Raw genomic sequence first — 11,217 nt, forward strand, 5'->3', positions numbered from 1 at the left:
GCGACCGTTGGCGGTCGCAAAATCTTTTACCAACCGTTTTTCGCGTTTTACCAACCAATTTTAGCTGTTGGTAATTAATCAATTTCTTGTAGTATAGTAATGACATAAGGCTATCCTAATTTCAATGTAATTTTCCTTTTTAAAAAAAAAAATTTGACAAGTTGGATACTCGAAACATACTATATACAATTCATGTGCTACATTTCATTTGAATAAAAAATGACATGCAAACGTATGTGAGAAATTTATTTTGTTCCTAATTATATTTATAGTTAGGTGTACTCAGAAATGATTTTTTTTTCTTATCGCTCGGTTGAACTAAATCGTAAATAAACAAAACTGATAAAGTTAGTACAAAAAAAAAAGACATTTGGTACATGTACCTAACTCTAAATATACTTCGTACGTAGGAGCAAGATTATCAGACTAAGGAGTATGAGTTGAGTGAGTACCTAAAATTCTAAGAAATATGCAGTGAAGTGTTTATACTAAGGTCTCAATAAGACTATTGCCCTTAATAAAGTTAGTTGACAAATTAGTTAAAAATAAACAATTGGTTACTGTTCATAAGGAACAGTAACTTATCTCCCACTTTTTAAAGTGTAGAGATTTAATGCAATGTGAATTGATTTTGTTGGTTGGTCAGTAAGTTAAGTGTTGTCCATGTCAAACCCAATCGTTAAAGTAAATGTTTTATTTTATTCAGGAGGAGGAAAATGAAAAATGAGAATGTTATAGGTGAAGTAGTTATACAGTTGGCCTTGGTTTCTCAAACCCTAGCTCAAAGTAGAAATGCTCTGAATAATGACTCTGCTGGGAAAATGTTCAAGAAAATATCACAATGTGACTTGTCGTTGTATCAAGGGGAGTTTGACCCAGTATCTTAGAAAATTGGCTAAGAGGGTTCGATTTTCAATGATGTGATTCATCTTGGAAACCTTAAGATGAATAGCGATGCATGCTACTTTAGGGGAGAGGTTGATTTGTGGTTGCAACGAGGTATGGAAGATTTAAGAGCCTTGTCTGATTTTGGCTGGGAATCCTTAAAAAAAATCCTTGAGGGATAAGTTTTACCCAGTGTTCCTTAAGAAGCAGAAAGCTCGGGAGTTCATAGAGCTGAAATGGAGAGTTTGTTGATCAGTGAGTACTACCCCAAATTTGAGCTATCTAGATTCGCTCCATAGATTGTTTCTATAGAAGAGCTTCGCGCTCAGAGTTTCGAGAATGGATTGACTATGGATCTTCAGTTGAAATTATTTAGGGAAACTTTTACTTTTTTAGATGTTCTGTACGGTAGGGAAGCTCATCTGTATGGACTGCAAGTGAGGAAAGATAAGGCTGAAAAGGATGCTACAGGTTGTTATAAGCGTAAAGATTTTGGTAACCACGAAAACGGGCGTAACCATCAGAGTCAAGGTGGATTTAAGAAGCATAAGGCCAATGTGAACTTTTAGTTCAAGGGGAATAATAATGGAAGTTGAAACTTCAATGGTGGGAACAAGAATGTGTAGGGATTTACAGCTAAACGAATAACATGATAGTGGAACAATCCCAAAGCCTGGAACCATGTATAAAGTACAGTTTAAGCAAAACATACGTTTGTAGCGTATACTCGTGTTTAGTCTATGAACACGAAAAAATAACTCTAATTGTAGTTCCTTTACTTGATATCTTAGATTGTATTCAAGGTTTTGTTACTTTTGGGAAGAACACTCTAATGGAGGCAGAGAGAGAATTTTGGTTCTCACAATGTCTAGGGTTAGAGAGTATATTAGATGCTTAGAAAACATAAGTGTATAGGTTATTAAAATAACCTAACAAAGCAACCAAGCCAACCGACCAAGCCAAGAGGGCATGACCGACCAGCAAGCCCCGCGAAGGGAATACGCGCAGCAAGCACGTTGCTGGGCCGGGGGCCACAACGCTGTTGCTTCTGCTCCTCTCTTCTCCACGCACACTGGCAGCAAGCCCGTGGTCCAGCGTTGCTTGCTTGCGCGTTGCGCGCATGGGCCTTGCGCTTGTGCGCTTGGCTCGTGGGTTATTTCTTTGTGTTGTGATTAAATTATCCTTCAACAAATTATTTATCGTTTCATATTTGATGTAATCCCCCGTAAATTTACAAACATTATTTATATATTTTAACGTATAGTTAATATATTTAAATAAGAAATTATGAATTTTAGAAATAAATATATAATTAACGTATATTTGTTTTATTACATTTGAATATTTTTAACGATTTATGAAATCAAAAGTAATTTTAGAATTTTACGTTGAAAAGAAATCGAATTACGAAAACCGATTGAATTTAGAAAACGATCCTAATTGATTTTGGATTGAAATCCTAAAACTAAATCCTAATTCTAAGCCCACTTGGCAAAGCCCAAAACAATAAAACCCAAAACTCAATCTTTCCCTTTTTCTATTTCACGTAAAGACTCAAAACCAAAACCCTCCCCTTGCAAAACTCACGTGAATTTCAAAGCCTCAAAACCTTTCTTCTCTTCACGTCACTGTCCTTGCTGCGGCCCAGCCGCCGGACCACCACCGACGACGCTCCCCTCCTCCGTCGTCCCTCTCTGCTTGCCGCCGGTAAATTCGCTCTCTTCCCTCGTCGTTCTTTCTTTTTTTCTTCTTCCAGATTTATTTCCCTTCTCTTCCTCATCGGTTTCGGTTTCTCACAGCACCGCCACCAACGTCGGCTCCGCTCCAGCCGCTGCAACTTTCGTCGCCTGTCCTCCGACCACACGGTAGTCTTCTTCGTTCTCGTTCTTCTCTTTCGTCCGTCCCCTTCTCTTTTGGTTTCAGTTCTTTTCTTCCCCTAATCATTATTGTTTGTTGAGTCACACACAACCACCGCGAGTTTTCCTCGCCGCCAGCAGCCGCCGTGAATCTTGCCGTCGCTGGATCGTCGACCCCTTTGCACGGTAGTTCCTCCTCCGCTTTCTTCTCTCCTTCGTTCCTTCTCTTTCTCTATCTTTCGTTTTCTTTTCTTGGTTGCTTATACTGTGCCTGTGCTTGTTTGCCCAGCCGCCACCACCTCGCTGCCGCTGGTGCGCCGCCGCGTGCCGCCCAGCCACGCCCTTGTCGCCGGCAGTTTCCCTCTCTCCTCTTTGATTTGGTTAATTTCTTAAATCCTAAGTTAATGAAATGTTTTAAATTATGTTTTAATTATGTAATTTATGTTTTATTGAATTAAATGTTTAGTTTTTATTATTCAATTACGAATTTCAGATTTATATATTTTACATAATTGAATTATTAAATTTCAGATTACATTATTTGAATGAAACGAGAATTTGAATTATTTAAAGCGTGAATTTTAAGGTTTTAATATTTTAAATTCATGGTAGAATGATTATAAGTTATTAAAGTTATTGTTTTTATGATTTTAAGCATATTAATTATGGTTTGGTGAAGTTTTAAACAATTTTATATTGCTGGAATTTTAAAAAGGATGCTTTATTGAAGTTTATGATAATTGGTGATCATTAGTGTTGTAATCACTATGCTAGGAGGTTTAGTAGCTAAGTGTTGTCATTGGGGAATGTTCTAATTATGTTTAGGAAGGGTTTGAAGCACCCTAATGTTGTTGAAAATTCAATGTGAGTTGATATGAATCTATATTGGTTGTTTTTAGGTGGAGAATTCTTTGTAGGCGACCCTTGAGATTGTTATAGTAGCCTATCAATTTGTTTACACAAGGTACGTACATACCTGTGTGCTTGGAGATGTGTGTTGTTATTGAAACCATGTTGAATTTGTCGATGAACTTGGTTATGCTGAAATTTACATGTTAATGTTGTTGGATGAACATGTTGAACATATATTTTTTTATAAGAATTATAACATGTTAGTATGGATGATTTATGCAAACATGTTGGTTGGGAACACTAGATTATATTATATATATATTGATTCAGATCGATTGATCGTTGTTCCCTTTTAGCTTTTCACTACTTTGTGAGGGCCGAGGACCTTGTTTAGTAAGTTGAAAACTTATACCCATATACAGGGGTTGATCATTGTTAAAGGAAAGGTTGAATTAATTGGAATGAGTCTTGATTGATACCTTTGTGATCACTTACTTAATTCCAAGATAAAAACAGTTGTGATTAATTGTTGATTGTATGACTTATGTGATTGTTGAGTCATAACAAAGTATTAATCTGTAAATCATGTAAAGTGAAACTGAGTAGCAATATCTTTAGACTGTGCACGTCTGAAGTGACGGACAATCAGGAGTTGGGGTCATAGGTTGCCTATGGCTTTTCCCGGGGCCGGATTGATCACCGGTTCTATTTCAGTCAAAAGTTCCTCGATATCGCAGGTCGTTGGGGTTACGGAGTCGCGCCGGTACCTCGTCTTCCTTAGTGAAGGCTTCTAGTAGCAACTCGGTCCATTGACTATTTCAATTAAAATAATGTTAATGATACAAATGTTTAGTTCAGTCAAGTATAGTCTTCAAGTCAATATATTTTGGTTATCCTTACTTATGTTTTATTAGTATCATTTTAGGGTTGTTCGTTTAATATAATCATGTTAGGAATATTATGGTTTTAGTATGTAGTACTCAGCTTTGCCGATTACGTGCTTTGTTTGTGTGTGTTGATCATGGCTATGCCTTATTGATCCTGTGATGACCCATTTTGGTGAGCAGTCTCTAAGGATCAATAAGCATTGCCCATCTACAGGTTTGAAGATGATGCATCATTGGGATCGGGATTAGAGAGCTTGTATTTATTTTGATTTTCTAAGTACCTTGGGTTTGTTAAATTGGACTTTAAACTTGTCGTACTATCTACCTTACTTTATTTTCGTTGATTGGTTTTGGGAATTAACTCTATAAATGATTATTTATAAACCTAAAGTTAGTTTATATTTTCTGCCGCAAATTTCTGAATAAGCCGTTACGTTTTCACACGGGCGATAATGCCTTAATAATTCTCTACGTTTTATACTAAAAAGTTATTTTAGAAAAGAGAGAATTATCGGGGTGTTACATTTGACGATCCAATGCCATACGATATGATTATTGGTTTCGCCTAACTTACGAATATACGCAATACGATATACGATTTACGATCCAATGTTTAATCGTATAATTATGTTTTTCGAACTAATTTTCTTAAAAGCCATTAAATGAATTTTCGATTCATTTAACCCGGCGATTTGTTATATGTCATTGGTGTGACCTTGTAGGTTCAGTCATGAGTACGTTATGATCCTAATAAGGATTAGAACTCACTGATAGGAAACATAGCTCCAGCTAGCTGTTCCGATCACTTGATCTTACTGAATTAATTCTTTGTATTAGACTAATGCACATTGGGTGAAGGACACATTTCCTTCAGAATCAACCTAGAAATAATGTGAGTGAAGTCCACTACTACAAGTGGTTCCCAAGGAATCACCCTATGAAGGATTGTGATAGTAACTTAGTGACTTGCAGAATATGTGGAAAGTATGGTCATAGGGAGTACGAGTGCTACTCTAAGGATCGATCTACGGCTAGAAAGAATAATAAATTTCAAAACCGCAATGGTGGAAATTTTAGAGGAAATTCAGCAAAGGGGTTACCAAGGAGGTAACAATCATATAAATGGTAATGGAAATCCTGGTGGAAAACAACAACAACAGAATGGAAATGGGAATGGTAATGGTAATGGATATGTTAAGGGAAATGCTCTGTGAAAGCTGAATGTCATCAATCGGAAGGAAGCGAGTTCGTCTTCTAACGTGATTTCTGGTACTTTTTGTTTTAACTCTATTCTAGTTAGAGAATTGTTTGACTCAGGTGCAACTTATTATTTTATTTCGGTAGAGACATTGAGAAAACTACGGTTGAGTGAACCTGAATTGATTCAAGTACACAAAATGATACCAACCGGGTGTGTAGTTAAGTATACAAAAATTCAAGGAATGTGCCTTTGAAATAGCCAAATCTATGTTTTCGTCTAACCTAGTAGTATTCAAGTTGGGAGACTTTGATGTGATTCTAAGGATGGACTGGTTGAATACGTCAAGGCCAAGATTGATTGTGAGACGCAAAAAATGGAATTGAGGTCAAGCCTTGGAATAGTGGTATCTTATCGTCGTTTTGGGAACTTAGGAGTGTGGGAATCATTTCAGCAATGAAGCTAATGTCATTAATCAAGAAGGGAAACCCATTGTACTTCCGTAGTGTGATAGACCTAGAAAACAAAGAGAATTCTAAGCCTGTAGATATATCTGAAGGAAATATGTCCATGCTTCAAGTATGCATTTAATGTATTTGATATGAAGTCTAATAAATCCAAGTCAGATTAATTAACAAGTTAATTATTCATTGAGATCAAGTGATCGGAATGCCTAGCAGGAGACAGCTTCAGATCAAGTGGAATTAATATTGATATATTGATCACACATGTAGCTTACTCTTGACTGAACTCGTCGGGTCACACAAATAGTATGTGAATAAATCAAGTAGTTAGGTGAGTATATTATATTCAGTAAATACTCTAATAGATGGTTATTCAGAAATGATGGATGTTTGTTTCAGTGAGAGATAAACAAATCATTAAAAGGCAAAGTCGAGAATATTGTCATAAACGAACATATTTCCGAAAACATAAATATGGTTCGTATCGTAAATATTATCGGAAATCTAAATATTACCAGAATCGGGGATATTGAAGGAAAAGGTAGTATGGTTCGAATCGGAAATAGAAATATTACCGAAAACGAAAAAATTATCGTAATCGGAATCGGAAATATTATCGCAAACGCAAATATTGTTCGAAAGAAATATTGTCGGAATCGCAAAACGAATCAGAAACGCGAAGCTTGATCCATGAGCCGGAAGCACGGGCCAAAGGCCGCGTGCGTCGCAACCCATGGACGAGGCAAGCCCACAAGCTCGCCGAAAGGCAAGCGCCATCGCAAGGGCCATCAGCCAGCCAGCCCGGCGTCAATGCAAGGTCAACTTGCATGGGCCAGCAAGCAGTTCCAGCACATCGCCATCCTAGCGCCATCGTGCAAGGGCTTGCGGCCAGCAAGCAGCGAGCAAAAACGCGCGCAAGGCCAGCCCAACGCAGGTAACAGCTATGCTTGGGCGCAAACCTTTATTTCACGACAAGCAACTGTTAGGTTCTGAACAATATAATTCATGCGGAAAACCATAAAAGCCAGGAATCCAAATTAATTGCCACATAGTCAATTAGCATAATTTAGTATACATACTTTGTGATGCGTGCCTTCCCTAGATTCTCCCGAATCGAACAAGAACAAGTAAAGGACTCCAAATGTCTCCCATCCGTAGAAAGTCCATAGTACGTCTGAATCCACCTTAGATTCAACCGAGTACGAGGTCGTAATGCGCATTTTTCCTCTCAACAACAAACACAAATTCAATCTTCAAAAACTTTCATTTTTCCTACAATTCTTCAAAACATCAAAGCCATTGGGAGAAAAAAATCGGAAATCTAGCCTAACCCTAACAAGGTAAAACCGTATCCCTAATACAAATTAGTATGATGTAATCCAATTTTCTACCTTTCTCGTTTCAAGTTTACTAATCCTATGATGTTCTTGTGATGTTCATACTCACTTGAACTAGGAAATTTCTCAAAAGGATTAATATTTGAGGGGATTTCATACTTGAAACCCCCTTCAAATGATCTTCCAAACTCCTTTTACAAGATTCAAGTTTCAATCTTTATGCTTTGTTTTCAAAAAATATGATTAGTAAGTTGAGGCTTTCATTATTTCTTGAAAGTTTTCCTTACAACAATCATCATTTAAATCTTCAAAAAGCTTTAACTTTATGCAAGTTCAAGGATGTTTGGAAAAGTGCAAACCCTTTTCCAAACTAGAACATATGAACATCCAAATTTTTATGTTCAATATACAAGTTCTATTTTCAATATTCAATGATGTTTAAATGAGATCAACTTCTCTTTAAACTAGAATCAATTTCAAGTGATGGAGCATATTAAAGGTGAGGCCTTTTAACATGGAAATGTCTAATATTTAAGAACCAAGCCTCCTAATTTCAATATTCAAGTTCTACATTAAAGTTCAAGTTCTATTTCAATATTAAAATCAATGACACTTCAAGATGAGCAACTCATCTAAAGTTAATATTTTAGTAGATAATTGAATCCGTGTCGGGAACACTTATTATTAAGAAGTTTCTTGGCGTTCAGATTTAAAATATAATAGTGCTTTTTCCATACCGCAATTTTAATATCGCAATTTCAATACCGCAATTTCAATATCTCACCCTTTACTCATATTTTTCAAGGTGATGTGGTTTTGCACCTAAACGGTGTTGTACGCCTTTTAATAATTCCTTTTCTATTTGTGATGATGCTCTACGTGTTTATTGCTTTCATCACCCAACATGCTTAATACAACAAAATACAAAAGGTTACATCACGCTTAATGAAGATAATTTTTGGTCAAACCGGCCTTAGGTTTCTTAAATTAACTTTAAAGAAAAGTTACCACATACAAGTAGCAATTTCAATGTTTCTGTAACACCCCGTATTTTTTAGCCTGTTTTATTATTCTGTAATTATGATTATTTTCGTAATTACGTCCTAATTTTTTTTCTTTTTTCTAAGCTATTTTAAATCTTATTATTTCTACTTTGAAGACATAATACTAAGTATTGGTGCTTCATTCTTGTATCATTCGTGGGTTTAACCCATATTTCAAATCAATTGTTTTAAATGATCTTTTAACCATTGGAAATTTCATTTGTACCCTTATTTCTCCAAAGACAAACAAGCCCATTTTCTTCCTCTTCATCTTACGTGGAGGGAAGGCCTTAACCAACAAGCTTTTGACTTATTTCTTTTCTAAAGTACAAAGCAAAATTCACTTTTCTCATTTCTTCCTCTGTACGTGGCAATGGTGAAGTTGGACAACAAGTTATTTTGACTAATTTGTTCCTAAATTCAGTCCAAGTTCATAGCAATTTCACCTCATCCTTCTCCTTCCTTGCGTGGCAACATTTTGGAGAGACAAATGTCTGAAAAATTCTTTGCTTACATGACTCATCCTTGTGAACAATTTGTATAAATAGGCCTGAAAACTCCATTGCTATGCATACTCAAGCTAATATTTCTGGTTTCATTCCTTTTTCTCCATTGTTTATGTTCTCCAATTCAAGGAACCAACAATTGAATTATACCCATTTTCTCTCCCCTCCACTCGACCACCGCGGAGGTACCTTCTGGCCGCCGCCACCACTTCCAACCACCACCTGTCATACCTCCGACCAGGCGGCACCCACTCTCCGTCGCTAACTCCACCGCACCGCGGCCCCTGTTGCTGCGGTGTACTGTTGTTGTTGTGAAGTTCCTCTATTATTTTCCTTCATTGCTTTTTGCTGTTGCCCATTGCCTTTCATTCCATGTTATGTCCAAATAATATAAAAGTGTAGAGGGATGCTAATTTGTTAGTGGTAGTTGGGCCAAGTCAATGTATTTCATATAGTGGGTTTCGGTCAAGCAAGGCTAAGTAAGTGTTCTAGATTTCTAATTAATTATAGTTCCTTCATTTAGTTTAGTTGGTGAATATTTCCTAACTCCTACATTACTTCGTATATTATTTTGGAGATCTTTGACTTTGATTAAAGAATGGAATGTTTATCACGAATTAAGGAAGTCCAGAGCATGAGTTCCGGTAATAAGTTAACCATATGGGTTTACGATCGAGGTAATTATTATGTCTAGCATTTTATCTTACAGGCCCGTACATGTTATGTAATTTTTATGTCCAGCATTTAAGCTTTATATGTCCGTAAGTATGTTTATATGTGATTATGTGATTATTATGAGATTTATGTGCTAATGGCATGATGTATGATTTAATGTTTATAAGTACGATTATGATAATATGTTATTATTTTATGATGTTAAAGCCCTTATTCGGGAATAATGACGATATTTATAAAGTTATTTTAAAGAAATACGATGTTGCTTTTGTCGGCCTGGAAAAGTGAACTGAACTAGTAAATGGGCGAGAGTTACCGGTAGAGGCAAGTTAAAGTTAAAGTTTGGGAAACAGTTCCCCCCTGACAAGATGTAAGAAAAGTCCCGCCAAAGCCTGTACTTGCCAATGAGCCGTAAAGGAAATGATTCCTTGCCGACACAGTTTTCAAGATAACGAGATTAAGTTAGTTATTTCCGAACAATAAATGCTAATGATTGATATGTGCCAAATGATTTTCAAAATAAAACCGTTTTGACGGGCTGGAGTAACATTACTGAGTTTTCCACTCATTTTTTTATTTTCTGTATTTTTCCTGTTTTCTATTTTTATGATGATGCACAGGTTCGATTAAGGAGCTCAAGTTGCTCAAATGAGAGTTATTACTGGAGTTGGTAATTTATTTTGGAGATATCGAGACGAGAAATTATTTATTATGGAAATCTTGTTATTGAGTTTTTGATTATGAGAATATTGATTATTATTTTATTTTTGGGAATATTGTATTATTTATGGAATGTTATTAAGGAATATTTTATTTGTGGGCCCATACCCATAGGTCCCAGGATTATTTTATGTCTATTTTCGCTGCCAATGATCAGTTAAGTGCGGTTTATTACCTATAATTAAGGTATCGAAAAGTCGGGGCGTTACAGTTTCTAAAATGCATGATTCAACCAACCTAGTGCCATGATTAGGATTTCTCAAAACAATCCTTGTCTTGTGTTTGAATGTATTTTTAAAGCCTACCAAAATAAGCGGTTCGTTCCCGTACCCGAATCTCACACATTCGGTTTCAAGATTCAATGCCTTATCCAAAAGAGTCAACTTTGGTCCTTTCAAACAGGACCCTTAATATGTTTGGTGGCGACTCCGTCAAGGTTCAAAATTTCGAAAGCCGTAGGGGTATTTTGCGCACTTTCCTATATTTCGAGCTTTGATTTTCTATGTTCAAAATTCAATTACATCACTTGTGTGAAACTAGAATTTGGCTCCTCTTTTCGGGGTGGGATTGAAAAAATCAAGTCAAATCTAGTTGATCACACACTTGACATATTGAACAAGTTAGAGACCTGGGTGAGTCTTAAACAAGATTCATCAAGCTCTCATAACTTACATACAAAATTCAATGTGCGTTATACCTGAATTCATGCTTGGTGTTATTTTTGTGTAGAAATCTTACGTGCTATGTGAAATTAACCAACCAGACACATAGTTTAGGGTCAACAACGTTACTAA

At 36.2% G+C, this 11,217-nt stretch overlaps 2 long non-coding RNA genes across 2 annotated transcripts; both read left to right on the top strand.

Moving 5' to 3' along the window:
* Positions 1-2,473: 2,473 nt before the first annotated feature.
* LOC130472404 (uncharacterized) lies at positions 2,474-3,705 on the top strand. Its single transcript, XR_008932568.1, has 4 exons — positions 2,474-2,592; positions 2,685-2,927; positions 3,031-3,121; positions 3,641-3,705. It is a non-coding gene; the product is annotated as an uncharacterized lncRNA (long non-coding RNA).
* A 5,022-nt stretch (positions 3,706-8,727) lies between these two features.
* On the top strand, positions 8,728-10,549 carry LOC130472511 (uncharacterized). Its single transcript, XR_008932985.1, has 2 exons — positions 8,728-9,705; positions 10,324-10,549. It is a non-coding gene; the product is annotated as an uncharacterized lncRNA (long non-coding RNA).
* Positions 10,550-11,217: the final 668 nt, after the last annotated feature.

This window comes from Spinacia oleracea, chromosome 4, assembly GCF_020520425.1.
Source record: "Spinacia oleracea cultivar Varoflay chromosome 4, BTI_SOV_V1, whole genome shotgun sequence".
Classification (NCBI taxonomy): domain Eukaryota; kingdom Viridiplantae; phylum Streptophyta; class Magnoliopsida; order Caryophyllales; family Amaranthaceae; genus Spinacia; species Spinacia oleracea.